The sequence below is a fragment of the Calidris pugnax genome, unplaced genomic scaffold (genome assembly GCF_001431845.1).
Source record: "Calidris pugnax isolate Ruff unplaced genomic scaffold, ASM143184v1 scaffold28, whole genome shotgun sequence".
Classification (NCBI taxonomy): Eukaryota; Metazoa; Chordata; class Aves; order Charadriiformes; family Scolopacidae; genus Calidris; species Calidris pugnax.
Genome location: NW_015090842.1, coordinates 14,089,879 through 14,100,282, shown reverse-complemented (window position 1 = coordinate 14,100,282; position 10,404 = coordinate 14,089,879). Strand labels below are relative to the sequence as shown.

The following is a 10,404-nucleotide window of genomic DNA, read 5'->3' as shown; positions in this document are numbered from 1 at the left end:
CCCCCCCCCCGCCAGCCAAGCGGCGCAGCGCAAAGCCATGTCTTCCCGGCGTACGCCCCGGCAGCCCCCCGGCCCTTGGCAGCCCAGGCTCGCCGCGCTTTGCTTGGCAACCGTGACAAAACGATGCATGGTCTCTCCGGCAGCTCCCAAAGCGAGAGTCCTTATCTTCCCAAAGCTGGAGGGGAGGGGAGGGAAGAGGTGGGGGGGGAGATACTAGTGCCGAGGGTCGGTGGGTTCGGTAAGCAGCCCCTGAGCCGGTGAGACGCACCCCAGCGAGAGATGCGGTCGGGAGGAACGGCGAGGAGCCGGCGCGGTTACACGTACAGGCTCGATCCTCCCATGCCCTGAGCCCGCAAACTTAATTGCGGCGGGTCCAACCGATCCTGCAGCGCCGCGGTGCCACCAGAGGAGCCATAGATCCCACCATTGCATCAGAACAGCCTGGCGGACCCCCCCCTCTCTCCCCAAGCAGAAAGCGCTAGTGCTCCGCAAGAGTCCCGGGTAAAACCATCCTTCCTCAGCCGGCGTCCCCCCCTTTTCCCTCCCCGTCCCCCCGCCGGCGCTCACCCCGCGGGGCCCCGGGCGAGCGAAGGTGCGGGTTTGCAGCAGCCAGACTGCCGGGCGCGCTGCCTGGCGGGCTTTGTAGTTCCTGCAGCCCTCGCCTGCGCCTGCCCACAGCATCAGGTGATGGGCAGGGAACCACCGCGCCCACAGACACCCCCCCCTTCCACGGCCGGCCCGCCCCGGGGTCCCGCATTGTCTGTCCGCAGCCGCCCGCTGCGGGAGGGGAGTGTGATGGGGGGGGCGCTCCCGGTGCTGGAGATGCGGGGGGAAGCGGGGAGGGGGCAAACCCAGGGGCGTTTTCTAAGGGAACGGCGCAGGGAACTGCCTTTGTCTGGGTGTGTTTTTGTGGGTTTTTTTTTTTCCTGTTCTGCGGTTTGGGAAATGCGATATTGCCCCCGCTGGTTCGCCGCTGGCCGTCGGGGGGGCAAAAGCCTCCCGCTCTGGTTCCCCAGCTCGGCGGTGGAGTCAGAAATGCCGCGGGGGGGGGGAGGCTGCGGGTGGGTCACCTGTTGCTGGGGGAGAGAGAGATGGGGCAGGGGGGCTGAGCGCCAGCAGCCCCATCCCACACCCTGTCACCCTGCCAGGGGAGCATTTTCTCCTGCTCCTTCCCTCCCGCAGGAACAAGCCGGTCCTCTCGCACAGTTTCCTCATTGTTTCCAGATGATGAAAATGTTTTTATCTCTCGGGTTCAGTTCAGCCTTCGTAGCAAATCGCTGGAGATCTGCCATGCAATACAACAGCAGCAGAATTCAGGGGAGCTCCCTCCTTGCTGCCCCTGGGGAGGAGAAGGCCCGTTTTACACGTCCTGGGTGCCCAGAAGAGACTCCTTGTTTGTGCTCAGGGAGTGGAATAAGGGAACATTCACTCAGGAATATTCCTATGACCTAATGTTACCTCCCTGAGTGAGGAGCCTGGGCTGTGAATCAGGCTTATTTGTGAATTGTTTTTGTAGAACCTTCTTTTTACTTTCTCTTTCTCCACTGACTTCGACAGAATATAGAAAAACAGCTTCCTATTTTAGGTGCCTAAATTAGATGGTTTGAGACTTGGGTTCTGTTCTGTGTGGTTTTGGTATCTTTCCTTGGCTGATGGAGAGAAAACAAGCTGCTTTTGCCGTGTTTGATTTTATTTTGCCCCATACAATAATATCTTGAATCTTTTTGCTCTTTTTACTATTTCTTCTTTCTAACGAGCTTCTGCTTGCCATAGCGTTTAGTTCATAAGTAATTTGTTCCAGTCCTTATTCTGTTTCAAGTGCAATATTTTAGCTCGTGCTCTGTGCTCATTTAAAAACAATTGCTACTTGAGATTTTTAGTCAATTGATATTTAACAAAATAACAGAAATGGGTTTGGTGTTTTGTTTTTTTTTTGGTGCAGAAGGGAGCATCTTGAGATGGTGCAGAAAACTCATTTGTTTTACTCAGGAATTAAATTTTGTGTATTTCCAGTCATTGTTCTGATTGTACTCAAAGCTTTTTTTCTTGTTCAGTGCTCAGCTTGTGAAGGCTGAGTGGAGCGTGTCTGAGCCTGTTTATCCTCCCTCCAAAATTCTGCTCACAAAATGACCCAGAGGAGCACTGTATGTTAGAAATTCAATTTCCAAGAAGGACATTTTTGTTAATTTGCAGCTTCAATAACTGTTTCTGGACATTGCAGTCTGAATCTCCTTCAGACTGCCTTTTTTTTTTTTTTTTCTCCACATTGTAAACCTTTTTAACTTTTGAGATGTCAAGTTTTGAAGCCTGTATATTTCAACATTTTTCCTTTAAAGTTGTAATCAGTCATGTATCTGGAAAGCTGTGTGCTACCTGAATCCAGCTTTTTGACTGATAATTAACAAGCAGGGTCATGGTGCTTTTTTCCCAGTTTTGATAAAATGTAGTTCAGAAGGAAAGATTTCAAGCTGTGGTAGAGACTTGTTAAGGTCCAATTTACCACAAAAACAAAACCAGAACTGATTTTGCAGTAAGCTTTAATCAGATCAACTGAAATGTTTGACTTATTTTAAATTCCAGTGTTTACATTCAGTGTGTACAAGTAGACTTTCCAGACCTCTTGATGTGTGTTTCAGAGTTGATTAGAAATCAAGATTGAAATGTTACTCAGTCTATTAAAAATCAATGCCCAATGGATTTGTAATTTTGCTAGGGGAAGAACACAAATTAACCTTTGTCCTTGGCCCACATGCTGCTGTTCCACCCCCAGCCTGCCCCCCTCCTGCCCCCCAAAACAGCTGGCGTAGCAGAAAGTGTCCAGCCAGCACTGCCACGGGATCTGGGATTGATCCCCCAGGAAGGAAAGGTACAGACTGCCTGACATCCCCGTTTCTTGCCTCCACCTGACAGTCCAAGCAAGACCTCACACCTTGTTTGCAAATGCTGTCATGCTGCCTGTGAGCACCTAACACTGCACGGCAGCGTTGGAGTGATGCTCACAGTCTTAAAATGCATGTTGCACAAGCCAAAGCATGTTTTTCATAAAACATTTGCAAACTCGAAATGTAGTAGTCTGATTAATTTCCTAAATTAAGAAAGGCACACAGGAAATAAGTAAGATAAAAAAAAAAAAGCCTTTCCACTTTCGATGTAACATGAAGTCTTGTTTATAGAAAAAGTATCTGTTATAGAAAAAGTATCTGTTGCTTTAATTATGATAAATGTATCTCCAAGTGTTATTTTAATAGAGATATTTTCAGGAAATGAAATAGCATATGATGAACTTGCAGTGCTGAGGGAAAGTTGTGCCTGTCTTCTTGCCTGTTTTGAAGGAAGCAGCAGAGCTCCTGCTGCCTTCAGGAGAGCCAGCGTTCCACTCCCGTGTCAGCCTGACTGTAGTTTTGTGCGTGGCACCGGCTTATTGTGGTTTGGCATATCTGCCTAGACAATGAGCAAAAGAAAACACACCTCATCAGCTGTGAAATTGGTTAATGCGTGTTTGTAAAAATCTTGTGCAATGACCTGTTAAGGATGAAGTATCTTTTTGTGTTTACTTAAGGAAGTCTTCCTTCCTCTGCTGCCCCCTGAGTCGAGCTGCAGATGGCAGGTATCATTGCAGGCTCACCCTGGACCCTACAGACAAAGACTTCAGCTTTTGCAGCTTGGCCTGTGGTGATCAGTTGGCCTGGTCAAGAGACAGTTTGTGTGTTCTGTACAAATTATAGGAACACAGATTTCAGACAAGCCAGACAAAGGGGCTGGCAAGTGCTGCTCACGGAGGGCAGCTCCTTGATCCCCATACTGTGTTCCGTCTTTAGTCATAAGTTGTAAGAAGCTAAAATAATTTCGTGTTGACGGTGAGATGCAGAAGAGCAGCAAATGCATAAATGCATAGGAATGTAGATAGAGAGTTGGAGAAAAAAACTTGATAAACAGACTAACAGCTGCTGTCACATTTCCATTTTGACAGATGTTCAGCAAGCTCTTTGTCACGGAGAGTTTCTTGGTTTAAACCCCACAACTACAGTAATGGCACGTGGTAACTAAGCGTTATTTTTCTTCTGCTGTTTGATTTCAATAAAGGCACTGGATAGAAAACTACTCCTAATAGCTTTAAATGGTAAAGTGTTGTTAATGATATTTAGGATTCTTTGAGGACACTAAGTAAATGGAACCCAGAGTACGAAAACTATGGCTTTTTTTAGGCAAAAAGAGCAAACCTTTTCTGTATTCTGTGTTGTATAAGTCTGGAGGATGGTTGTTCCCTATGGAATACTGCTGATGGCAGCAGTTCAGAATATAACGAGCATCTTCAGAGGAATTACTGTCGCTACTGTTCTTGAAACTTTAAGATTTGGTCCAAAGCTCAGTGCAGTCAGTGGAAAAAGTGCCCGTTCAGTGACTTCATACCTTAATGTTTACCAGCTCTCATTCTCTCATGATAAGCAAAAAAAAAAAAAAAAGTACCCAACTCCCTACCCTAAAAACAAACTCAAAATGAAATGCGTAAAATAGTCTATTGAATTGTCTTTTTAAGAATTAATTGCAAAGGTGCTCTATGGAAATAACGTAATTTTATTTTGTGAAGCATTTTTTTTTGTACACACTACATTTAAAATAAAACTGGTCAGAAGGTTTTTGGTGGAAAGTGATGATTTTGTTGAAACCAAACTGTTCTGAACAACATGTGAATTTTAATAAAGTTTACCATTAAAAAGGCCTGATATGTGAGCATAAAATGTTGGAAGTCTTTTTTATGGAATGGTAGCTGCTACTGGCATTAAATAATTTAAATTATTAATATTTTAACAAAAGATTCTTTTTAAAATCTCATCTGAAGTTGACTTGCTTCACAAAGCAAATAAATCTTTTTTTAAAAGCACCATTTTTCTGGGCCATAAATCTCATTTTGTAGGCTGTGCTTCAGCTTGATTAGGAGAGGCATCTTCCCACCCTAGAGGGTTTCGGCGACATGTAATTCATTGTTATAAATTATGTGGTCAAGGTCACCATATTGGACACATTTGCTTTAAGAATCAAGTAAAATGAAGCAGTTGAATGGAAAAGTTCAAGGATGTTTTTTTCCCTCATTACTAATATAGCAACTTACTAAAATACAGGAGCTAGAAATTAAAATGTTTCTTCCTGATTACAAAAAGAAGCACAGTAGAGGTATAGAAAAGATATGACTTTCTTAAAAAAAAACTTTAAAAATATTGTTTAATGAAGCAGGCTTCACTTAGACTCTGTCACCATGCATTGTGGTGGCCAAGCAATGCTGACATTGAGCTGCAGAGGTGGGAAGGGGCTGCAGTGACTGTGTGCACGGGTGGGCTCTGAGTACCTGGGAAGCTTGGAGATGCAGTGACGCCCTGAGTGGGCTCATAACCATGTCCTCGTTGTCTGCAATAGCCAGCAGCATTGGTAGAAGCTGGCATCCTCACGCTGGTGGTGTGGCCTCTTTGTTTCAGGCAAGCTGCAATGTGCGAAACCTAAACTTGAGACAGGAAGTCAACCTGAATGTGGGCTTTGTGAAACCAAGACATCAATGTGTAACAACATTTTGAAGAACAAAATGCTTTGCAATTGGGAAACGCTCAATATTTAGCTGTACTTGGAGAACAAAGCCAACATTTGTACCACTTAAATGTTGTTCTTGCCCATGTTCAGAGTAATGAGATCTCAGAGGACTTATTAGGCACAACCCTGATTTCTTATGAAAGGACTCAGATTACAGCTACCCTGAAATCTACCGATGAGAAGCACAGTAAGAGGGTTAAGTATTGTAAACTGTTGTGATTACTGAAATTGCCAAAACCGCAAGCATGGAAAACAGCATTAAAGCTTGTCTGTAAAATGAATGGATTTTTATATAGCATGTTCCTCTTACCAGTTATATACCGTAACAGTACAACTTACTTCATTCATGGTAACATTGCAAATATTCTCATGTAGCTGTTCTTATTATCTGTAATTTTTCTCTGATCCATTTTGTGCTTGGTATGAATGCCCCAGTGTTTTAGATACAACTGTCATTCTCTAGATAGATAGTACTTTATCTGTGGAAAGAATAGAAGTCCGACTGAATATAGCTGACTAATTAGGAGTTTGTTACCAATCTGGATGCTTTTTATAACCTTTCTGACACAAGGTTGCAGCGCATTTTTAGGAATTTTTCAATCTGCTGCATGTTGTCAGCTCATAGGCAAGTCTGAGGCTGTCAGTGCTCGGAGCAGAGCTCCCAGGGCACTCCACCACAGGAGAGCAGAATGCTTCCACACTGTCTGTAGTGGTGGGGAGAAATGAAACTTAAGAAGTGCTTCTCTCTCCTAATCGAATGTGGATTAGATATGTGAATTGTACCTACATAGGGATTATCTTCTTGTAAAGTTATAGTTGTACACTAAATTACTGTAGTGTGCAAGAAGCTGGTGTGGCAAGGGTATACACAGCCTTCCAGTGAAGGGGGGAAAGAGCCCCAAGATCTCAGACCGTTCAGATCAGCTGGACTGTGTTGTAACAACAGCAAAGAAAAGAAGCCATCAGGAACAGACATTTGAAAAGTCATGTGTAGCTGTTCATAAAATAGAGAAATGGCATAACTTTCTTATTTTCTATTTTAAATTAGTATAAAGCACATTTTAAATGAGGCTTGGTCTTGCAAAATGGCACTCACTATTGACTCTAAGAGAGGAAGTACCTATACCCTTAAAAAGGTATTCATTGTTTTTTTCTCAGTTTTGGATTAAAGCTCTGAAATGATGCACAAGAAATAGCCTCGGACTTTCCGAACTCAAAACTAGCAATAATAACAACAACAAAAAAAACAACAAGAAAAATATCTGTCTGGTAAATCTTAACAATCAGTTGTTTAGGTACAAATACTGTCTTGTTTGCATTCAATAAGGAAAATATTTGTGTTACTAGAGTAGTTGAACAGCTGTCACTGACTAGTTTATTTGCTCTATGAAGAAAGGCAGGGTATTGTAACAGATCTGTTAGTTCTCTTGTACATTCATTAACTTCTTTACTAGATACTGTTACTATACACAGCAGAGCCCCCTGCTGTTACAAAGACCCTCTGAAACACCAAAAGAGGCTTTCTGTGTTTTGCTGCGCCTGGACATTCTCAGTTAAGACGAAAAAAGAAATCCAAAAGTATTCTCAAGGTCCTGGTTGCATGGCTCTGGTCTTGATTGAGGAGTGAAATCTGGATGCCCTGCCTACATAGAACACATTTGTGCTTTTGGCAACAGTCACGGTTTATATAAAAAATAAACCTGTCTTGTCTTTGTGTATCTCGGGAGGAAGGCCTCTGCTGGTAACGGACTGCTACAGGCTGAAAACAACGTGTGCAGAGAGAGGGAAACAAAAGCCACCCTCTGAAACACAACTTAAGTAGTAAGAAGAAAAGGAAAAGGGCAAATCAGCCAGTTCACTAACTCTGTACTCGCGCAGAAACCACAACACACACTTGGGAGAGCCCACTATGCTCATAAGTACAACGTTCTCATGCCCTCGCGTGGGAACTGGGCTGAAGAGAGAGACTCATGGAGGAGGAAGAAGAAAAATCAGTAGGTTGTACTGTCATAGGAAAGGATATTGCAAATGATGTTTGATTCTTTAGTCATTGTACAGCACTGGTAGAAAGGATAGGGAGGGATGGCATGACAAACTGGGAACCTGAAGGATACTTTCTAGGGCATGAATGTGATTTACCTCTCAGAAATTCAGGCCTGCTGAGGTAACAGAGGTCTAGTGCTTTGCCTGTTGCTTCAGTCCTGGCAGTGGTTCTTTTCAGGAAGAGAAGTTTGTGTATGAGGCTGCAGTAAGGGTGACTTTACAGTTGAGGCATTGGACATAGAATCAGGAAAACTAGATCAAACAAAACTGTGTACCCATATCTTCGATTTATCTATATGAGACAAAGTTACTACTCACATAAGCTCATTGTAACTTACAGCATCTAGATCCCTGCAGCATGTAGAACCCCCCATCGAGTATATTTGTGTGGAGAGATGCTAACCAGATGTTCAGTGATGTTTTCCCACTGTCAATATTCAGGATTTAAAACACTTATATTTTGACCATATGTATTTTATGAGGTTTTTTTTTTTGTCTGCCTACAACTCATATACCCATCGTAGCATTGCTTTCATTCTGTGACTGTGCACTTAAAGTCTAACTACTATGTGTTCCAGTGGTGGAAATTTGAGTTGTAGAGCAGTTTAATAAGCATTCACCCTCTTTTGCTCTATGTGAACGATTTAGAATCAAAATGTTGAGCTTATTTTTTTGCCTTTACTTTTTACCCCAGCAAAAATACAAAGGTATCTGGAGCACTTATCTCTATCAGCATTTAGTTTATCACCTGAAATTAAATTAATTTGCATTGCAATAACATGAAAGTATCTACTGCAACCAGTTGTGACATGTAGGGCTTCCAGTGGAAAACAAGTAGAAAAAACATTTATCAAACAGACCCTTCTGGTCATTTAAATCTCACAACAGTTTTACATTAAATCATTTTATTTAAGAATAGTGCAAAACAACAACCAAGAAATAGTACAGCTTGGCTATTACCAGAATAGATTTTTCAGTGTCTTTAATAAACTTGTGCATATTACTGAATACAAAAAGATACAAATATTTACACGAAAGACTTGTGAGATCAAGTACAGTGAAAAGTACAGTATTTTGTATAAATATGGAGCATATTCTGCTTCATTTAGGGGCTGTCTTCATGCAGTCTCTGTCCATTACAAGCTATGCCCCCTCCACTAGGATGCTTTGAGATGGCTTCTCCCTCTTCAGGATGACTGCTAAAGGAGAAGGAGAAGATGTTCTCCTGGGCCAGGTGGGAAAAATGGAGCCTGAACAGATTAGAAGTGATTAAACCCCTTGCATTTATTTCCTCAGTGCAAAATAGCACAATCCAGAGTTCTGTTCTTCTGTTTTACCCAGGAGCTCTCAGTGGAGATCTGCCCCTGATAATCCCAGGAGAAGACAGTAAATGACTTGGAGTGGTGGGACTCAGAGCCAGAGCTGCAGCCTCCTGCTTCAAACGGTTAAGTGTGAGAAACCTGCTCCGAGGAGATCACGGTTAGTCCCACTGCAGTTCTTTAATATTTGGCAGCTGCATTTCAAACACTGACCTTCAAAAAGAATTTTCTGTTGAGACTTTGACGCACTTTTCTCCTGATGACATTTTGCAGTACGAGAAAAAAATAATCATCCAAACTCCTGTTAATAGCAGCGGTGTTATTATCACTTTCCTCTTTTTATTTTTTTAACTCCAGAGGTAAATGGTTCAGATATAAGTATTCTGTAGGAATGCAAAGCTGTTATGGTTTTTCAGGCAAGAGGTATATATCTTGAAGAAATTTTGAATTTAAGTGAATATTTACAGTTGCTGTTTCTTCAAAAATGTGTTTTACAAGAAATATAAAGGTGCAGTTAGTTTATATTGTGCTGTTCATGTTTTCAGGTGGGAGTGATGGGAAAAAGAGCATACTAACGTAAAAACATCACGTTGGCAAACATCCCAACTTTTAGAGGCGTGACAGCACAGCCGGCTCCCAAAGATACGAGGGGCCGCAGGCGATAACCCCCCTCTCCCCCCTCAGCTTTAGCCTTTTCTTTTTCCGAATTGAGAGGAAAACCGGAAAAAAAAAAAAAAAAAAAAGCAGCGCGTAAGGCTCCCTGAGGGATCGCCCGCTCCGGCCTCCCTTCGCCCTGCCGGTGCAGCCGGGGAGGGAGGCCACAAAGGCGCCGCCCCGTCACTCCTTACCTGCCGTTCAGCCGCCGACCGCGGGCCCCGCCGCCGCTCCCCTCCGCTTCCCCTCAGTGCCGGGGGCGCGCGAGCAGCCGTTAACCGGGGCGCGCGAGCGGCCGTTACCAGCGCGCGCGGCTGGCCGTTAACCGGCGCGCGCGCGAGCAGCCAATCCCGCGGCGGCGGCGGCATCAGCTCCTGGCGCACGCGCTCCGCTGAGGCAGGCGGAGCTTCGGCGGGGGAGAGGCTCCTTTGTCGGAGGGGCCGCGCCGGCGGCGGGCGGAGCCCGCGGAGGCTGTCGCCGGCTCCCCGGCCCCCTCTCTACCCCGTTCCTCCCGCCCTCCCCGGGGCGGGGCGGTCGGCGCTCCGGCGGCGGTAACAGCAGCAGCGAGCATGTCCTCGAGCAGGGCCAAGAAAGTGAAGATGGCCACCAAGTCTTGCCCGGAGTGTGACCAGCAGGTGAGGCGCCTGCCCGGCCCGCTCCCCCCCTCTCCCCGCCACCCCGAGGCTCAAGCGGCACTCTCCCATTGAACGGAAGGAGCCTGCTCTCTCCCGCCCCACCACCTCCGCCCGTCCCGAGGCGGCCCGCCGTCGGGGCTGGCTGCCGTCGCAGGCCGGGGGTGCCGGGGGGC

The 10,404-nt window shown here is 45.1% G+C and overlaps 1 long non-coding RNA gene across 1 annotated transcript in view; it reads left to right on the top strand.

The window, feature by feature from the left end:
- Positions 1-4,556, top strand: part of LOC106888224 — a 32,249-nt gene extending 27,693 nt beyond the window's left edge. Inside the window, exon 3 of the long non-coding RNA XR_001412073.1 lies at positions 3,971-4,556. This is a non-coding gene — a long non-coding RNA (uncharacterized LOC106888224). The remainder of the gene's footprint in view (positions 1-3,970) is intronic.
- The last annotated feature ends 5,848 nt before the right edge of the window (positions 4,557-10,404 follow it).